General features: G+C 40.4%; 1 protein-coding gene across 1 annotated transcript in view; it reads left to right on the top strand.

Moving 5' to 3' along the window:
- Positions 1 to 241: 241 nt before the first annotated feature.
- Positions 242 to 20,303, top strand: part of CD36 (CD36 molecule) — a 129,147-nt gene continuing 109,085 nt past the window's right edge. The window contains exon 1 of the mRNA XM_062210686.1: positions 242 to 274. The gene's annotated coding sequence lies outside the window, so the exon portion shown is untranslated. The remainder of the gene's footprint in view (positions 275 to 20,303) is intronic.

The raw sequence follows: 20,303 nt of genomic DNA, 5'->3' as shown, positions 1-20,303 counted from the left end.
ATACCTTCTCTGATAGTAAAGAGATAAAAATCCCCAATTTAGAAAGGGTCCAGCCCCATCGCCCAGAGGAAGGATGGCTGAAGAATCTGGACAGACAGGCCCTGATGGACGTCCCCTCGGTCTGTTTGCATAAGATCATACCCCTTTTATCCAATCACATGCTTCCATCATGCCTATGCAATGAATTTTCCATAAAAGCCTCAAAAGATAAGGTTCAGAGAGTTGCCAGCTAGCTGAACTCAAGGAGGTTCCTGGAGGGCAGCGTCTACAGAAGGTATGGACACTCTGTGCTCCTTCCCCTTCCCTCGCTCTATGCATCTCTAACTTTGTGACCTTTAAAATCATTTCTTAGAAACCTGTAAACAGAAATGTTGTGTTGGGTTTCCCTGAGTTCTGAGAGCTGCTCAAGGAAAAGAATAGAAGGTGAGAGGTTGTTGTGAGAAATTCGGTTTATAGCCACAGGGTCAGGAGCACAGAGGAGACAGCCTGGAGCCTGGGGTTGGCATCTGAAGGTGGGGAGAGCAGAAAGGCAGTACTGGGGCCTGAACCCTCAGTCTGTGGACTCTGAGGCTGTCTCTGGGCAGTGTTGGGATTGAATTAAATTAGGGGGACATGCAGCAGGTGTCTGCTGCCAGATTGTTCGCTTGTGTTGATTGCTTGCTCACTGGTATCGGAAGGGATCTATATAAAGAAAGCCTAGTAGGAAAAGTTGATTTTCCCATAACATACTCCGTCTCCCAGTTCTTTCTATTTGCCTATTGCATCAAGATGACTTATTAAGTGTGGAGGCAGATGATTTACTTTAGACTAAAACATAATATCAGGAAAATTCTAAAAATCATTCAACGATTTATAGCATTGTTTGCTAATGTTCATAGATAAAACAAATCTGTTTGTGTTTTACATTAACAAACCATAGTAAATGATGATTATCAATCAACCTAATCCTCTTATGTACTATATGTACACAAGCTTTTTATTCCAACTATGTTTTTTTTAAGATTTATTTACGGCCGGCGCCGTGGCTCAACAGGCTAATCCTCCGCCTTGCGGCGCCGGCACACCAGGTTCTAGACCCGGTCGGGGCGCCGGATTCTGTCCTGGTTGCCCCTCTTCCAGGCCAGCTCTCTGCTGTGGCCAGGGAGTGCAGTGGAGGATGGCCCAAGTCCTTGGGCCCTGCACCCCATGGGAGACCAGGATATGCACCTGGCTCCTGCCTTCAGATCAGCGCTGTGCGCCGGCCACAGCGTGCCGGCCACAGCAGCCATTGGAGGGTGAACCAACGGCAAAGGAAGACCTTTCTCTCTGTCTCTCTCTCTCACTGTCCACTCTGCCTGTCAAAAATAATTTAAAGAAAAAAAAGAATACTTATTTATTTATTTGAGTTACACAGAAATAGGAGAGGCAGAGAGGTCTTCCATCCACTGGGTCACTCTCCAGATGGCTGCAATGGCTGGAGCTGTGCCGATCTGAAGCCAGGAGCCAGGAGCTGCTTCCAGGTCTTCCACACAGGTGCAGGGGCCTAAGGACTTGGGCCATCTTCCACTGCTTTCCCAGGCTATAGCAGAGAGCTGGATCGGAAGTGGAACAGCCAGGACTTGAACCAGCGCCCATTTGGGATGCCAGCACCTCAGGCCAGGACATTAATCTGCTGTGCCACAGCGTCGGCCCCCCAACTATGTTTTTTAAATTAACTAATTTATTTGAAAATCAGAGTTAGAGAGAGGAGGTGGAGATACACAGAGAGGTCTTTCAGCCTCTGATTCATTCCCCAAGTGGCTGCATGGGTCAGGGCTGAGCCAGGCCTAAGCCTGGAGCCAAGAACTTCTCCCAGACCCCCCTGGGTGGCAGGGGCCTAACCACTTGGGCCATCCTCCACTGCCTTCCTAGGTACATTAGTAAGCAGTTGGATGAGAAACAGAGTAGTCAGGACTTGCACTGGGGCTCTGATATAGGATGCAGGTGTTGTGGGCAGCAGCTTAACCTGCTGCGTCACAAGCCAACCACTCCAACTATGTTTATTTTTTTTCCTCTAAATACCCCTTTTCTTCAAGCTAGTTTTGGTATTTGACTTTGTTGTTTTTAGAACTCCTTTTTTTTTTTTTTAGAACTACAGTAATTCTTTAGATTGCATTTTTATTAAACTCAATGCAGTGTGAACCCAGTGAATATGGTGAATGTGTACATGAAGGAGTTCCTTCAAAACCTTTCTTTTGGTTTCTCATTAGTATGTCAATATCATCTTGAAGTTTTGGGAATAGCAAAACATTGATGATAAACATCCAGTTTGATTTTCTTCAGGAGCTTATTCATAGGCAGAAATACAGTGACAGGTCACACAGTGTGATCAGGGAGATGTACTTTACATTAAAATGGAAGTTACAATACACTGTATTCTTGAAAAATGCAAAAGATTGAGTGATATGTTCTCATCACAAAATAATAGTAGCCTAAAGTAATATATGCAGTAATTAGCCAGGTTGAATCATTCCACAGTGTGTATGTATAAATATACTTTGAAACATCACATTGTATATAATAAGTGCAATTTTATCTGTCAATTTAGAAATAAAAGAATAAAAAACCACGAAAACAACAAAGGCAAAATGTTTGCAACCATATTATTTCCTTCACATCTTTAAAGTGTGTTGGTTTTACAGAGTCATCTAGTACATTGAAAACATCCTTGTTTCACATTGATCAGCGGTCCTTATCAGAGTATTAGGAAGAGTGGTATAGATAATTCAGCACGTGTGTGTGAGTGTGTGTATGTGTATGTGTATGTGTATGTAATGGTACAGAAGGGTCATTGTTATAGCCTCAACTCAAATATTTACCATTTCTTTATGTTAGAAGCATGGAAAATTCTGTGTACTAGCTCATATGAAATACACAATGAATTATTGTAAAATTATTCTACCTTGCTGTAGAACATTGGCAGCTATTCCTCCTATCCTACTGCAACCACGTACCCATTAAGCACCTCGTCTCTATCTGGAAGGCTGTTTCTTATTTCTTCTTTGAGGCAAGGCAGTGCTCTCCTTGTTGAAGTTCTTCTCCACAAGGCTCCTCATCTGATCCATAGAACGATTCTCCCAAGTATGGTGCATAAGAAACACCATCCTGGGTGCATTAGAGAGAAGTGATTTTGGTGCATACAATGGGTAACTGAAGCACTAGTGCTTGTTGCTTTTGTGGATGCCCAAGTGAGGAAGACTATAAGAAATATCATGGTTTCTTCCTTTGAATTGCTCTCTCTTCATGAAGGTTCAGGGACTCACATCCATGGCAGACCCAGGGCCACGCCTTTGGGTTTGGAATTAGGTTCTGTCATCTTGGCTGCCTGCTCTCAGCAAGCTGAGAGTAATGCATTTTCTCTGGCTTTCATAAAGTCTTCCTAAACATTTGGAGACATTTAATTGGCCAAGTAATATTGTCCAGCATAGAGGCGCAGCAGATTAAGCTACTGCCTGCCACATTTGCATCCCATATCAGAGTCCCCATTCAAGTCCTGATTGCTCCCTTTCCCATCTAACTGCACCTCGGAAGGCAACAGAAAATGGCCCAAATTCTTAGGTCCCTGTCACTCATGTGGGAGACCAGAACCAGAATGGAGTTCTGAGCTCTTGCCTTTGAATTGGCATACTCTTGACCATCCAAGCCATTTGGGAAGTGAACCAGTTTGTGGAAGGTATCTCTCTCTCTCCTTCTGCCTCTGCATCTCCCTCTATTGCTGTCATCATACTTTTCAAATACTTTTTTTTAAAAAGATGATAGTTCAGTCCTGTCTATGTCTGAGTCTCTCTACACATTGATGCAAGCCATTACTGCCTGCTTCTGTGCTGCTTTATGCTTCCATTCCTTCTGTTGTGTCTACTTTTCCTAGTGGGAACCCTAGACTTCTCTCACCTTGCCATTCTCAGCGTCTCTTTGGAGTCTAGAAGTCTTCCCCACTATTCTCACCCTTAATACTCCATCCTTTCTCCATGTTTCTCCAATACATGAGCATTGCTTCTGCAACAAGCATTGATCTTTACAAAAGATGAGAGCAGTTGGCTTCAATTGGCTTTTGTTGTTTTCTCCCACAAAATCAATATTTGCATCAGGGAGATGCAAAAATTCTATGCAAGTGTTTAAAAATTTCATGGAAAAAGTAAAAAAAAAGTTCATTTTGGTGCAAAAAGTATTTTGAAATCCATGCAGAGTTTGTAATACACATATTTTCCATAAACTTTTTGAAGACATCTCATACATATTTAAGAGAGGAATGAAGGATGAGAAGACATAGAAGGGACATGCAAATTAATACCTCTGCCAAATCTTTTGCCACAAAATTTGGACCTACATATTATGGGCAAGGACATGAGAGGATATCTCTTTCTCTGACCCAGTAGGAGCTGAGGTCAGGCATGGGCCCAGCATCTCGAGACCATGGAGACAGTGTAGAGAATTCCAACAGTGTCCCTTACATCACCATGCCTGGTACCAGGAGGCAAATATCAGATCAAATATGATTTATAAGTTCAAGGTGTGTCTGAGTCTAGAGGTTAAGGCAAGTGCCCTTAAGAGAAGAATTTGGTGTTTGGTAATCAAATCAAATGAATGTCAGAATATGGACAGGATAGAGTAGTTAGGTAGATCAAGAAAATTACAAGGGCCAGCACCGTGATACAGTAGTCTAGGCTTCTACCTGTGGTGCTGGCATCCCATGTCCCGGCTTCTGCAGCTCCAATCCAGCTCTCTGGATAGATTGGAGCCACATCAGCCACAAGACACACTATGGAGCCAGTGTGATTGTTGCCTGATTTAAAACAGGAAGCATCCCTTAACCTAAAGGCAGGAACAGCCCCGTTCAGGACTTTGGGAATGAATGGACCTTGGATGAGGTAAGTGGCCCCAACCTCCAAAAGCTAAGGGAACATTGGATCAAAGAACTAGGAGCACACATCTAACCATCCACATCTTGGATGATGGGAATGCCATGGAGAACCTAGCCTTGCCAATTTAAAAATAGGTGAGTCTTACACTGGAAATACAAGGGTACTTCAAAAAGTTAATGGAAATATGTATTGTGACCAAAAACTATGCATCAACTTAAAAAATATTTTCATTAAAATGAGCTTATCTTTCAATTCAATTTTCCATGAATTTTTGGAACTACTATCTAGATGCCAAAAGGAATTAGAAAAATTTTTTCTTTTTTTTAAAAACATTTATTTAATGAATATAAATTTCCAAAGTACAGCTTATGGATTACAATGGCTTCCCCCCCTCCCCATAACTTCCCTCCCACCCGCAACCCTCCCCTTTCCCACTCCTTCTCCCCTTCCATTCACATCAGGATTCATTTTCAATTCTCTTTATATGCAGAAGATCAGTTTAGTATATATTAAGTAAAGATTTCAACAGTTTGCCCTCACATAGCAACACCAAGTGAAAAATACTGTTGGAGTACTAGTTATAGCATTAAATCACATTGTACAGCACATTAAGGACAGAGATCCTACATGATATTTTTTAAAATTGATTAATTTTCTATGCAATTTCCAATTTAAAACCAAGTTTTTTTTTCATTTTCAATTATCTTTATATACAGAAGATCGATTCAGTATATACTAAGTAAAGATTTCATCAGTTTGCACCCACACAGAAACACAAAGTGTAAACATACTGTTTCAGTACTAGCTCTAGCATTACTTCACATTGGACAACACATGAAGGACAGATAAAGAGAAACACACACATGTATATACTCCCATACATGATGACAGCTACTCTTCTGATAATAAATTCTTTAGAAAATGTTTTGTGCCTTCCGTACGCCATGCACAAAACATTTTGTGCCTCATGTTCACTCGGACTTACCTCCAATGGTGGAACTAGAAATGTGCCAGGGCATTTCAAATCAATTTTACCAAGGAGGCAGGTACCAATGCCAGCGCACTTGGTAAAGTGATAAGTATAAATACACAACCAATCAAAAAGATAGGGTATGTGTCGAAGAGATTTCACAAATAAGACCAGTGTAAGCAAATAATGAAGGATAGAATTAAAAGGGAGAGAATGATCCTGCGGGGGAAGCGGGGCACATAGCAGACTCATAGAATGGCAAATGCCAAAAACAGCACTCCTGCCTCAGAATCAACCCTTGGGACATTTGGATCTGGCTAAAAGGTCCATGAGAGTCTCACAGGCATGGAAAGCCATGACACGATGGCAGAAAAACAATCTAAATGAAAGACCCTGGTGAACAAGACCGCAGCAGAAGGAACAGGCCATCAAGGGGAGAGGCACCTTTCTCCGAAGGGAGGAAGGAACCTCCACTGTAATACGGCCTTGACTAAACAAGTTCAGAGTTGGTGAACTCAAGGGACTTCCATAGCCTAGACAGCTCATAGCAAGAGTCTCGGGTGATTGCTGACGTCACAAATAAGAGTGCCAATTGTTAAATCAACAACGGGAGTCACTGGGTACATGCTCCCCACGTAGGATCTCTGTCCTTAATGTGTTTTACTATGAAACTTAAAAACACTACTAGTCGAACAATACCCTATACCTTGTGCGGTTGTGTGAATGCAGCCTGTTGAAATCCTTGCTTAGTATATACTAAGTTGATCTTCAGTATATGAAGGTAATTGAAAATGAAACTCGATAAAGGGCGGGATGGGAGAGGGAGAGGGAAGGGCCACAGGAAGGACGGAGGTGGGGGGGGAGCCACAACAATACAAAAGTTGCACTTTGTAAATTCATATTTATGAAATAAATTTTAAAAAAAGAAAATGTTTTGTGCCTGTCTAAATAGGAAGCTGATAAGCTTACTCTTTGAAACAGAATCATCCTGTTGCAAAAACACATATTTGAAGAATGGAGAAACAAAACCTCTTGGATTTTTTTTCCTGATAAGAATCAGGATTTGGAATTTTAAAGACTCACCAGGATCCTGTGGTAGGGCCACATCCATGTCATTACAGTCAAGTCAGCTACTTTATAAAATGTGTTACTGTTGCTAAATGGGTGATGTTGGCATGACTATTCTTAGGATAGGGTTCTTGTTGAGACTTTTCCAAGAAATGGGCTTTACTTTTGTTGCTTTCTTTCTAATGTCAGAGTTTTAAAGAGGAGTGACTCACTGTTCAGAATAATTTACAGGAAAATATGGATGACAGTGACAATTCTGAACCATGCCACCTCTGAATAAATAAGAGATTTGAGAGTTTTCAGAATACGGAAAAACTCCTGATTCTGAAGCCAGAAAAAAAACTAATTTAGTGACATACAGAAAGATTAGAAAAACAGGGTTATATAAGAGGAATGGCTGAGACATGGTTTCTGAGGAGCTTTGATTTATGAAAACAAAAGTCTGAAAGTGGGTCCAATTTCAGTTGCTTTGAAGATCACATCCATTTTATTGTTTCATTTGATATATTCCTTGCATTGTTAAATATTCTATAATTTTACTAAGTGTGTGTTTGATGTACTTATGACTAATTTTCTTGGCACTGAGCTGTGAGATCCTCTGTTTTCCAGGAAATAATTTATGTGTATTAACAGCTTAAGTTTGGAATACTTATAGCATCATCTAACCTATTTAGCACACAAAATGATTGCCAATGAATATTGGTATGGAGAGTTTAGTTTAATAAATTTAATATCATAAAGCAGAATGCAAAGATGATTGATGTTTTGCCCTTTACAAATAATGCTTTAGTGTGCAGAGGAGTCATCAGTTTCCTGGCTTTTTGTCCTACTCACCTTTTTCAGATTCCCCTCCAATGTTACTTCCCAAAAGATGCCTTCTTGGTCTCCCTTGAACTGGGCCTTGAACCCACCCTCAGGGTTATGTGTCCGTATTTCTGTCCTGGCCATTGCCATGTTATTCTGTATCAGTGCCACTCTCTCTCTACGCTCTATTCTTGACCAGACTTTGAATTTCTTGAAGGCTGGAAATATGTCCCATCAGTCTTGAGTCCTCTGCTTCTGGGATTTAGAATGTGCTGCAACATTTTTCAGAATTTATGCAGATGTGATCTGTTGCTAGATGACTAACATCAGCATGAAAGTACTTCAAAAAGTTTTTGAGTTACTGGGCTGTTGACCATAAGCTCAAGCAACAGCATACATGATTAATTAATCAACAACACATATTAATGTGTCTTCAAACTGAGGCACGTAGAAAACAGGGTTATCTATTAATCAGTTACTGAAAGTATTGTGACTGGGGGCTCCTGCAGGAAATAACCCTGTATTTCCCCAACAGCAGGAATCAGTATATGCTAATTTAGTGTTCACAGTGCCTTGATAGAACATAACTATTGTGAATAGTGAGAATCAACTATAACCTAAATTAAGATAGCATAGAGAAAATGAACACACTGATCCGGTAAAAGGAAACCACTAAACACAGTTATTTACCTAAAGATTCAGATACATACCAATATGCATGCAGCGATTAGTTTTAAATGGTGGTATTTTATTTTCCTTCTTTTGCTTGTCCATTTTCTGTAATTTTTATTCCAAGATCTGATTCTATATTTACCTACATGGTTAATAAAATTAACTATGTGCAATAAAAAAGTGAAAATCAGTTTGTGGAAAATGAAGTTGGAAGATAAGCTTATGTTGGTGCTGGTTCATTCCTCAAATGCCCACAACATCCAGGACTGGGAAAAGGACAGAGCCAGGAGCCTGGTGCACGATCCAGGTCCTCTCCCGTGAGGGTGGCAGGAATTCAATTACTTGAGTCATTATCACTGCCCTCTAGGGTCTGCATTAGTAGAAAACTGGAGTCAGGAACTGGAACTGGGAATTTAATCCAGAAACTCTGATGTGGGACATGAGCTATGTCAAGAGCCTGTTCTAGATCTTTACTTTTTAACTTGACTGCAGCCAGCTTTATATGCTCTAACATTTCTACTAAAGTCTTCAGTGCAACACGAATGTATTCAGTGTACTACCTGGGTAGATCATTTGTAAGGGTCTAAAATTCTTAGAAAAAACATTTTACAGAGTTTGCAGTTGTACTCACTTATCTCAGGTAAGCACCTTTAAAATTTCAGCTTAAAAGCTAACAGATGATATAAAAATTCAATATGATGGAAGGACTTGAAAACACCTCATCAAATAATAAGTAAATCATAATTATAAATAATATATCATAAAGTTATTTGTGATGGCTTTAGCAAAACAAAATAAACCTACAGTTAAGGGCAAATGTTATAGCTGCTGCTTGGGACTCCTTCCTATACCTGAGAGCCGGTTTGAGTTCCACCTACTTTGCTTCAATCCTGCTCCCTGCTAATGCATCCTGGGAGCCAGTTATTGACAAATTGGGTACTTGGGCCCCTGTCACCCATGTGGGAGTTCCTGGTTCTTGGCTTAAAGCTGGCCCAGCCCTAGCAGTTGTGAGCATTTGGGGAGTGAACCTGTGGATGGAAGATTTCTCTCTCTCTCCCTCTTTCTGTCACTCTTTCAAATTAATAAACAAATCTTAAAAAAATAATTTTCAAGTTATTTCAAAGAAACAGGTTTCTCCAGCCACTCATGAAAAGCATCTAACTTATTAAAATAACTAAATTCTGTCAAAAAATAAAAAATAAATTCCAAAATGGATAGGTCTTTTGGGTAGAAAATAATTAGAATCAAAATTAAACTATATAAGGTTAATCTTACTGCCTTCAAATTTAAAATATGTCAAAGAAAATGATGAGAGAAATACATGATTTTATTTAAGTAGCTTTCCTACCCCTTCTCCTAGGTTGCTTCCATTGCCACTCATATAGACTTTAAAAAACATTTACTGAATATTTACCTGTGTGCATCAGACTTTGCATGTTAGAAAACCCAGGAGAAGCTAATGGCAGAGTGTAGATGGCACTGTGTCTCCTGCCTGTTTGGTTTCCTTCTTGGAAATGTAATCTAGCTCTGTGGACTCTCCTGCTCTAAATACCATCTTCCTAGCCCTACCTCACACAGCCTCTTTGATCCTTTCCTTTGCCACCCATCCCTAATCTTGGTCCCTTTGTTCTTGCTTTGAATTGACATTAATAGGATAGTGCTCATTTCAAAAATGGTTTTAGCTAGGAAATGAAAAGAGCCCCTTATCCAATTAAAAGCAAGCCTTAAATACTAAGATTTGATCACTCATACTTGAATTTTGCCTATCATAGATAGATACCAAAGAAACCATGTAAGTCCTTCTTACAAAAGGAAGAAATGAATGGAAATTACAAGAGACTTTGTCCTGGGAGAATATAGATGCTGATGCTAAAGCAGGAATTTCCCAAGAGCAGGAGACCAGGGAGTCACTAGAACCTTCTATGTACTTCTTATCTTGCCCAGGAGGAACCCTGGGGTTTTAGATTACAGGGATGTCATTCTGGGTGTTTACAGTTGTAGTGGCTCTGCTTGGTGCCAGGCCTTGTGATAGGCTCCAGGCCATCCTACAGCCAATGACAAGGCTACAAGACCTCAGTAAGGCAAATATTTTTGATTTCCATTGAGCAGATAGGAAGACCGAGGCCCAGGGAACATGCCCATGTGATTTGATTTGATTAAGGTTCCTGGGAATGTTCTTGATAGAACTGCTTCAAAAGGAAATCCTGTCATTGGTGACAGCATAGGTGAACATGGAGGGCATTGTTTTAAGTGAGACAAGCCAGGCACGGGAAGATAGATAACACATGCTTTCAGGTGTAGGTGGAATCTAAAATGTCAAAATCAGAGAACAAAGATTACGTGGGATTACAAGGACGTCAGGGCACCATTGGTTAAGGACTGTGGTTTAGTGAGAAGGAATCAGCTTGGGACATGGATTATAGGATATGGCAATTACGGTTAATGGTCATCTGTTGTGTATATGAAAACTGTTACAAGAGTAGATCTTAAATATTCTCATCAGAGTAAAGTGGCATAGATGTGAAGTGATAAATGTGTCAGCTTGATCTAATTGTTCCACAGTGAAAACATGTATCAAAACGTGATGTTGTGCCCCACTAATATTCATAATGCAACAAAAATGAACACATCACCACAAGCAAACATGCAGGAGAATCCTGATCCCCCATTGTTCTTTGAGAAACAGAACTACAATTTAGACTTTAGATGTATGGCTTTAAGGACCTACTGTCCTGTTGGCTCCCATTCTGTACCCATTTTGTCTTCACCTCATTGACTTCAATACTGTTCCATTCTTCTCTGTCCCTTTCTCCATTTCCCAAGTACATTTTGTAGTTTGTCCTTGAGGTGGTGTATGTTGCTTCATCATTTTAAATAGACCCCGTTGGGATCCCATGATGATCTCTGCCCTGAACATTTTGGCCAAGGTGCCAGGTGAGCAGGAGGTGTGCCAGCAGGTTGCACAAGAGCTTCAGTCATGTAATCAGATGCCGTGGCACAGGGGAGCCAAGGAATGAGGAGGAGGAAAGAGGGAAGGAGGAAGCCAGGGTTGCTACCTCATTGCACCAAAAGCACAACAATCTGCCTGGTTCTCCTCCAGAGTACTGACAGAAAGAAGTTTAAATAAAACTCAGCATCCAATCATGTGAGAAGCTATTAGGCCACTTGACCCAAGATTGTGGGCCAGAAGCAAACATGCCTCCTGGAGCTTAGAGCTTGGGGTACACAAGACTGTAGTGGGAAGTATGCAGTATGTGCTGATATTGTTCGTATTTCATTTGTCTCTGAAATTTGTTGCTGGTTTTATTCTATGGGATTATAAAAGAATTGGGGAAAGTCTTAGAATGTCATTCCACACAGTTTCTGAAATGTCACCTTATTTCTGAGACAGTACCAGTTTTATTTCTTACACTAGCATGGCAAATTATATTCAATAATTTTTTTTTTAAAAATTTTTGACAGGCAGAGTGGACAGTAGAGGGAGATAGAGAGAAAGGTCTTCCTTTTTGCCATTGGTTCACCCTCCAATGGCCGCTGCGGTAGGTGCGCTGCGGCCGGCGCACCACGCTGATCCGATGGCAGGAGCCAGGTGCTTCTCCTGGTCTCCCATGGGGTGCAGGGCCCAAGGACTTGGGCCATCCTCCACTGCACTCCCTAGCCACAGCAGAGAGCTGGCCTGGAAGAGGGGCAACCGGGAAGGATCGGTGCCCCGACTGGGACTAGAACCCGGTGTGCCGGCGCCGCAAGGCGGAGGATTAGCCTGTTAAGCCACGGCGCCGGCTCTATATTCAATAATTTAATAATATAAATATAACTGGCAGATAGCCCAAAGTGATTCCTCTTTGAAAAAATATTGAAATCATCATTTTTATATTGTCATATTTGTTTTTAATGATGAATTATTACGTTTTCTATAAAGATGAATAGCATCTTTATAGTTAATTAGGGAAATAAGTAATTACAAATGAGACACGGGGTGGAATTTAGCAGTTTGGTGGGTGTTTAATGAGATAAACATTGGTTGTGATACCTGCCTTCTATAACCAAATACTTGGATTTGTAGCTCAGCTCAGCGGTCAGTGTTAGCTTCCTGCTATTGCATACCCTAGAAGGCAGCAGTGATGGCTCAAGTAGTTGCATCCTTGCCATCTACCTGGATTGAATTCCTAGCTCCTGACTTTAGTTTGTCTCTGTCCTGGTTGTTGTGGACAAAGGTAGTGAACCAGTGTATGGGAACTTTCTCTGCCTGCTTATCTGTATCTCTCTGCCACTCAAATAATTTATTAAAAAAGTATATTTATTCTAATATCTAAAGATAAACCACTCAAGCTTTTACATATTCCAAATGAAGATCAACTACTACATATCATCAAAATATAAAAATTCAATATTAAAATTTTAAACTGGCAGTAGGAATTAGTAGTCCTACTTACTGAATCCGTCATGACAATTTGTTCTCATGCATTAGGTCTTTTCTCTACTGGAATTACTTCTTAATAAAATTAGGGGAGTACTTTTCTGGTGTTCTAGACACCTACTTTAATCTTGCATTTTTAAAATATTTACGTTATTAAATTGAAAGGCAGAGTGATATAGATCGAGAAAGAGATATTCCATCCACTGGTTCACTCCTGAAGTAGCTTTGCTTGTTGGGGCTGGGCCACCTGAAGCCAGGAGCCTGGAATTCCATCCAGGTCTCCTACATGGGTGACAGGACCCAAGCCCTTGGGCCATCTTCTGCTGATTTCCCAATGCATTAGCAAGGAATTGGATGCAAAGTGCAGCAGCCAGTACTTCAAGTGGTACACATATGGGATGCCAGCATCTCAGGCAGCACCTTAACTACTGTGCCACAACACTGGCCTCTATAGTACATTTTTTGTCCACTATTTCTAGATATTGCGGCAGCAAGCATCTATGGAGGATAGCAAAGCACTAATTCTGATTTCAGGTGTTTTGTGAATCTCAGTCTCATATTTAAGTAGTGATGACTCTAAGATCAAACTCAGAACCCTTGTGACCATAATCTAACCTTCCAGGGCCCAGAATTCTGGCACAGAGATGCAAGAATGTGGGCATTGACTGTAAAACAGTTAGATGAGGCAGGTGAGTAGTGAGAAATTATCTCATTAACAATACCTAGAAAATGAAGATTCGTGGGTGGTCCATTAACCATTGAGTTCCCATTCTGAATTAAGAGTATAAAGGCAAAAACAACAACAACAACTGGCAGGATAAGCAAGAATCTTAAAATCAAAGGAAGTTTTGACATTTAATGTACTTGAATAAAGAGCTGAAAAGTAAGGTGACTTCCTGGTCCAGTTAATAATTTACACCATAGTGTTCTGAAAATGAGAGATTGAAAGAGGCTTAAATGAAATAGTTCATTCCTGTCTTAGCTCCATGACTTCTGATTAACTGCAAGGTGGAGAGTTGGAGAAGGAACAGGGGTAGCTGCAGTAGTGCAGGAACAGATGTAAACTGTGCATAGAAGAAACATATGCTCTGAGATATTGCCTTGGAAATTTAAACTCAGTAATGTGCAAATACCAGGAGTCTGTGACGGAGTTGGCGTCTAATAATTGTGAGGCCTTGAAGAAGCATTCAATGTTCCTCATCTGCCATATGCATCACTTTGAAGTGATCACTTGATGTACATGTGTGAGCCAATCTGAATTTCACAATTACAACTTCTCAGAAGAGTTTTATCAAAAATCAGCCTTACTCTAGAGAGCTTGAACCTAAGAAGTCAAAAGAAGTGTCTTGATACTGGAAAGAATAGTGAGTTCTAAGGGAAAAGATGTGCTGATTTGGTTTTAGGTTATTTCAAATGAGCTAGAAGCAAGTCTCTGAACCAACTATGCATAGGCCAACAGGAGAAACCAAGGCATCCGGAGATTTGCAATAGGCAAACTTTATGTACAACAGATATTCAGGAATAAGAGTCTATCAAAGGTCTGATAACTGATTACTTTGTTAATGTATTCAAGAGCATTACTGAGCAGTAACTGTGTTCTAAACATGATTTTTGACTACAAACCATGGTCACTTTTCTCCATGGTTTCTAAGGTAGTAGATGATGATTATTGTCAACACTAGGCAGTGCCATTAATTTCCAAATGAACATTATTGACTGTAAGTTCACTATGAACTCATAAGAACAAGAATCTCTATGGAGGTGGGTTCATGATGTCTTCACGCTCCAGGACAGTAATTAGCCCAGATTTCATGAACAATTGAATGCTCAATGAAATGTAGAATCAGCTGGCATTTGTATAAAATTTTGGGCCTGATTTTTTGCAATAAGCCATTTATTCATTATTTCCATTTTATAATGTGGCTGAGAGCAATAACAAACATAAATGGACATACCAGGAATGTTGGTTTGTGAGGATATGAATATTTCATTTGTACTTTATGAAAAAATACATTTTGAAAGCCATGCTGAAAAACTAACAGTGTCTATAACATTCCTGTAAATATTTTAAAAGTTTCTTGAAAAGGGAAACTTTAAGACTTGAAAGAAAAATTGAAAACATCAATCCTATTGATAGGCTAAATGATTCTTGGTGAGGCAAAAAAGGAAGTTGGCTTTGATAATATGTCTTAATTTAATCTTACACTGCAGTTGCAAAAATACATTCGCAGGTTTTATTAAGCCACCAAAATATTTGGCTTTCATTCCTTCCTGAAGGAAACAATGAAAGAAAAGTATACATGGCATGTTGTTTGTTAAGTAGTTACGCAAAGGACTGCAAAACAAAGCCTGTGGATTCATAATGGAATGTTAGACGAATACAATAATTTTCATGAATTCCATGAAACCATTCAAAGGCACACATTGAGATACATCCCCAAAATATAGGGTTGTAAGTATCTTATCTGCTTCTGATACACACTATCCAAATGTGTCTTTTTAGAGGCTTGAGATGCTGTAAATTTTGCTCAGCAACTTAAGACAAGTGAGGCATCATGGAGATAGTTATCAGGATTTGCTTAAGCCTTGTGTAAGTCGCATTGCTGCACAAGTTACTTACGTTCTGTAGTTCATTCCTCTGGGAAAAAGGGAGATTCTTGGTGTTACAGAAAGGAGTCAGGGATGAGGAAACCTATGTAGTTGTTCAGTCTGGAAAGATTTTCAATTTTCAGCGGTGGAGAAGGAAAGCTGAGCCTGTTCATGGAGAGAGGAGGATGGAGAGTCACAGGTCAGACACCTGTTATTTTTGCAACCTCTTTGGTGCTCATTTTTTGTGTGGGAAGATTAGCTGTTGTGAACCAGTTAGTTTTTGTGATTTTAACTAAAATCCCTGGGAAGAGCTTCTTGGGAAGGAAAACATTTATTTTGGCCTACAGTTTGGGGGAGCACAGTTCAGGATCTGATGTCCCCATGAGTCTGTGTCTGACCACAGCTGGCAATGGCAGAGTGTATCTGAGGAATAATTTCACAGTGAGGGAGGAAACAGAGAGGGAGAAGCTTGGCCAAACTCAGCTTAAATACCCCAGCTTCTTGGGAGAATGTCTTCCTGCAGGCAAACCCTCTCACCCTTACCCATCAGCCATTAGCACTGTTAATGAAAGACTTTGGGATCAGCAAGTGTGCCTGAGTCTGCTCAATCCCCAACAGACAGGCAAACCAGATTTCTCTTAGGCCCAGGGCTGACGTGGCTTAGACATGTCAAGTGGTTGGCATTTGTCCTCACAGCTTTACCAACTCGTTTTGTAATGCCTCTGTCACCATGGTCACACATCCCTCCCTTCTCTTTTTTTTTCCTTTGCTTTTCAAATAAAGAAATCTCAGAAACAATAGAGAGAGGAAGAAGGAGAGAAAGACACACACACATATATACACACACAAAGGCATCTGCTGTTTCATTCCCCAAATGCCTACAAAAATCAGGCTGGTCCAGGCTGAAGCCAGGCTCCAGGAACTCCATCCTGGTCTGCCACGTAGGTGTGTGTAGGGGGTGCACAGGCTCTTTTTCCATCTTCTGCTGCCTGCCCAGGCACTTTAGCAGGAGGCTGAATCAGAAGCAGAGAAGCCAGGACTTGAACCAGCTCTCCAAACTGGCAATCTGTTATGGTTTGCTTGAGTCGCAACCAGCAGCTTAACCTGCTGTGCCACGTGAGTGGCCCCCACCCTGTCTCTTGATCATCAGTTCTGTTGTTGAAAAATCTGTTTTACTTGGATTTCTCATGGACATAACCTATCCAATCTATTTCATGGAAAGTCTTCAACATGACAGGTTCTGTGGTGAAAAAAGGTCAAACTCACTCCCATGGAGTTGTGCTGGGAAGATGAGCCAAACTCCCATGGGAATTTACATTGTACATGGGACAAGGCTCCTTTTTGACATTACGGCAATGGTATTGAGTTCTTATCAGAGACTCCATGAACAAAAGTAGAGGTAACCATTTCTGACTCAACCATTTATATTATTTACTGGATTCCACGGATATCTTAGCCCTACAGATGAATACAGTGAGTTTCTCCTGGGTTATGAATTACTGCACATACAAAAGAAATAAAATCTAGTGATCTTTCTTTTTTTTGTTTGTTAATTTGAGAGACAGAAAGAGGGGGGATAGAAATAGCTATCTCTCTCTCTCTCTCTCCCTCTCTCTCCCTCTCTCTCCCTCTATCTAGAGATCTTCCATCCACTGAATGCCTGAAATTGCTGGGCAGGGCTGGGGCCAGAACTGAGAGCTGGAGCACAGTCCAGGTCTCTCACATGGGTGGGAGTAACCTAATTACTTGAATCATCACTGCTGCCTCCCAGGGTCTGTAGTAGCAGGGCCAAATGCTTGATCCAATTGAATGTTCTTAATATTTTCAATCTTGATCTTTGCAATTCTCATTTAATCTCTGATTTAGCTCTCAACTTCCACTATTGAGGAATCTACTCATTTTTTATGTGCCTTCTGTGTTTCTATTCCTATTTCATTAAAACCTTTTCATTTGGGACTGAATATCTAAAATGGCTTGCATTCCAAAGAGCAAAATGCTGACAAACATGGAAACTGGGGTATGGTCCCAGGGGGGACCATCATACCATATCTCCACTTTGAAAATATCCATAGTACAGCATCAAAAGACAAAATCATGAAAAAGGTGATTTTTCCAACATTGTGAACTAGATGACTGTGGCCTTGATTTTTAATTTTACAGAAAGGCTGAGCAAGCCTAGCTGTACTACTTTGGTCCATTAAAAAACACAAGAGATTTCCACTTGATGAATTTGCGTGCAAGTATATATTTATATGAAAGACCATCTGTCTCCGAGGAGTTCGAAGTTTCCTGAGAAGGGCATTATTGGGTAAAGATTAAGGGCTGGACCTTGAAACTTTAACTGCTCAATTCACCCAGTTCTATATTGTGGCCATTGTTAACATAAATTTCAAATTCCACAGGTCTCTGCTTTTTTTAGTACATTATTTATGCTAGGGACCAGATGTTTCCTTTAGAGAAAATTGTGGCTTTTTTATTTGTTTCCCTTTTTTCTCTTACAATACATAGCTACCAGTATCTTCTGTGTGGATGCTTGAGGGATGTTACAGAATCCCTGGGTTGGAGGCTTAGACTGTCTTCTGGGATAAGGAAGGAAGCCCTGAGTACAAAAGTGTAGAAAGGAAAAAAACACTGTGTATGGCTATACCAGATGAGGCTTAGAAAAAAATAGATAGCACTTTCCAGCTTAACTGTGGTTTTTAATGCAGAGCAAAACAATTCATGGGGGTGGGGGTGTTTCAATGCATTTTAAGTATGTTTACTTTAATATTTGGATAAATTCAATAATTATCTTTTCAAACATGGAGTATTTCCATGGCTCACTATTTCCATTGCATAATTCGATTTTCTGCTTTGTATCATTTAAGTAAAAAATAAAATAAATCCACAATGTTATTTACTGTGTTTTCTTTGAAGTAACACTTGCTGCATTTGAATAAATAGTACCTAAGCACTAAGACATTCAGAATTATATGGTACTCTAAGGAAATCAGGTTCTATTAGATCATCATCCTTCTGCTGCTTTTTATAATTAAAAAAGTACAAAATTTAGTGAGAGTAAGGGGTCTGCCTGTGATGATGAGCCTAGTAAGTTGTAGTCAGGATTTAGCCCAGATCTTTTAATTCAGAAATGTGTGTTTCCAAGTGCTCCCTCTACATGAAAAGCCTATTCAGAAAATAATAAAAATGGTATTTTAAAAAACATTTTCTTTTCATTTATCAAGGTTTCTATACAAAATTTACACAAATCTTACCGAGGATATCATTTAAGTTTCAGACATATTGAATTGTTAAGAGTTCTGTGATTCACTTAAAACTCTTTGCAAGTAGTTTTACAGAGTTTTTGCCTTAAGTACTGTACTATGCACTATGTTTCAAGGTTGTGTTAGGTATGGGCCCTGCATATCTCCAAAGGAACAGAATGACACAGCAGCATGTTTTCTTCTTACACAAGTATTATAATTCAAAGCTGAAGGCCAAAAATTTTTATCTCATAAAAATTGTTTATAAAATAAATTACTCTATATACATATATACAATATACAAATACATTCTTTTTTAAAAGAATTTAAGTATTTATTTGAAAGAGTTACAGAGGGAGGGAGGGAGGGAGGAAGGGAGAGAGAGGGAGAAATCTTCCATCCGTTAATTCACTCCCCAAATGGCCACAATAATTGGGACTGTGCCAGGCCAAAGCTAAGAGCCAGAGTTTCATCTAAATCTCCCACATGGGTGTCAGGGGCCCAAACACTTGGGCCATCTTACTCTGCTCTTCCCAGGCCATTAGCAGGGAGCTGGATTGGAAGTGGAACAGCCGGGATTGGAACTTGTGCCCAGATGGTGAGCTGTCCATAGAGGCGGCAGCTTCAACCACTATGCTACAACACTAACCCCTAAAAACATTCTTAAAAAAAATTTATGTATTTATTTGAAAGGCAAAGCAATGGGGACAGTTGGAGGGAGGGAGGGAGGGAGAGAGAGAAAGAAAGAAAGGGAGAGAGAGGGAGAGAGAGAGAAAGAAAAAGAGTCTTCCATATGTTGGTGTAATTCCCATGTAGCTGCAACAACCAGGGCTAGGACAGATTGAACCCAAGGGCCCGGAACTCCCTGCAGGTCTCCCATGTGAGTGGCAAGGGCCTAAGTACTTGGGCCATATTCTGTTCCCTTCCCAGATGCATTAGCAGGGAGCTGAATCAGAAGCAGAGCAGCCAGACCTTGAACTAGCGCTTGGGTATGAGATACCACCACCCCAAACAGAAGCTTAACATGCTGAGATACAATACTATCCCCTATTATTATATTTTTGGGATATTTAATTATAGTTAAGTGTTTATTTTGAAATGTATGTTTGAATAGATGGAAAATTAATTCAAGAAGCCCAAATTTTACTTTTAAGCCCCAAACTGCTGAAGATATGCTGGCCTTCTTGGGCACTATCTGATTAACCAGTGGTAGAAGGTGAATTTTTCCAAGGTGCAAGATACCACTCAATGTCCCACTTAAGAACGCAGAAACTGTAACTGCTAGTGGAAGGAGCCTAAGCTAGACCAACAGATAAGCTGAGTTCAAGAGTCCAGGCAGTGGACCTGGGAACACCATGTCCACTGGGCAGGCTTGTAGTTCAAATCAGAAATGTACAGAACGAGGTGAGAGGGAATCGGGAACATGATGAACATAGATTAGAAGTGAGCCAGCCGAGCTACATTTCATAGGGAGAGGCTGGTGCGAGCAGATAGATGTCCCATGAGTTGTCAACAAAGCCTAAGTCAGCGATTAAATAACATGATTTAAGAAAGTTCTCTTTCCTTTCTGCTGGGTTTTCTTCTTCAGAAATAGCCTGTGTTCCCAGTGTGGACTTCCCCCATAAATCCACCCTGCACACACACACACCCCCATTGAACTG

Source organism: Lepus europaeus, chromosome 1 (genome assembly GCF_033115175.1).
Source record: "Lepus europaeus isolate LE1 chromosome 1, mLepTim1.pri, whole genome shotgun sequence".
In the NCBI taxonomy this organism is placed as follows: domain Eukaryota; kingdom Metazoa; phylum Chordata; class Mammalia; order Lagomorpha; family Leporidae; genus Lepus; species Lepus europaeus.
This window is presented reverse-complemented; position numbering and strand designations above follow the sequence as displayed.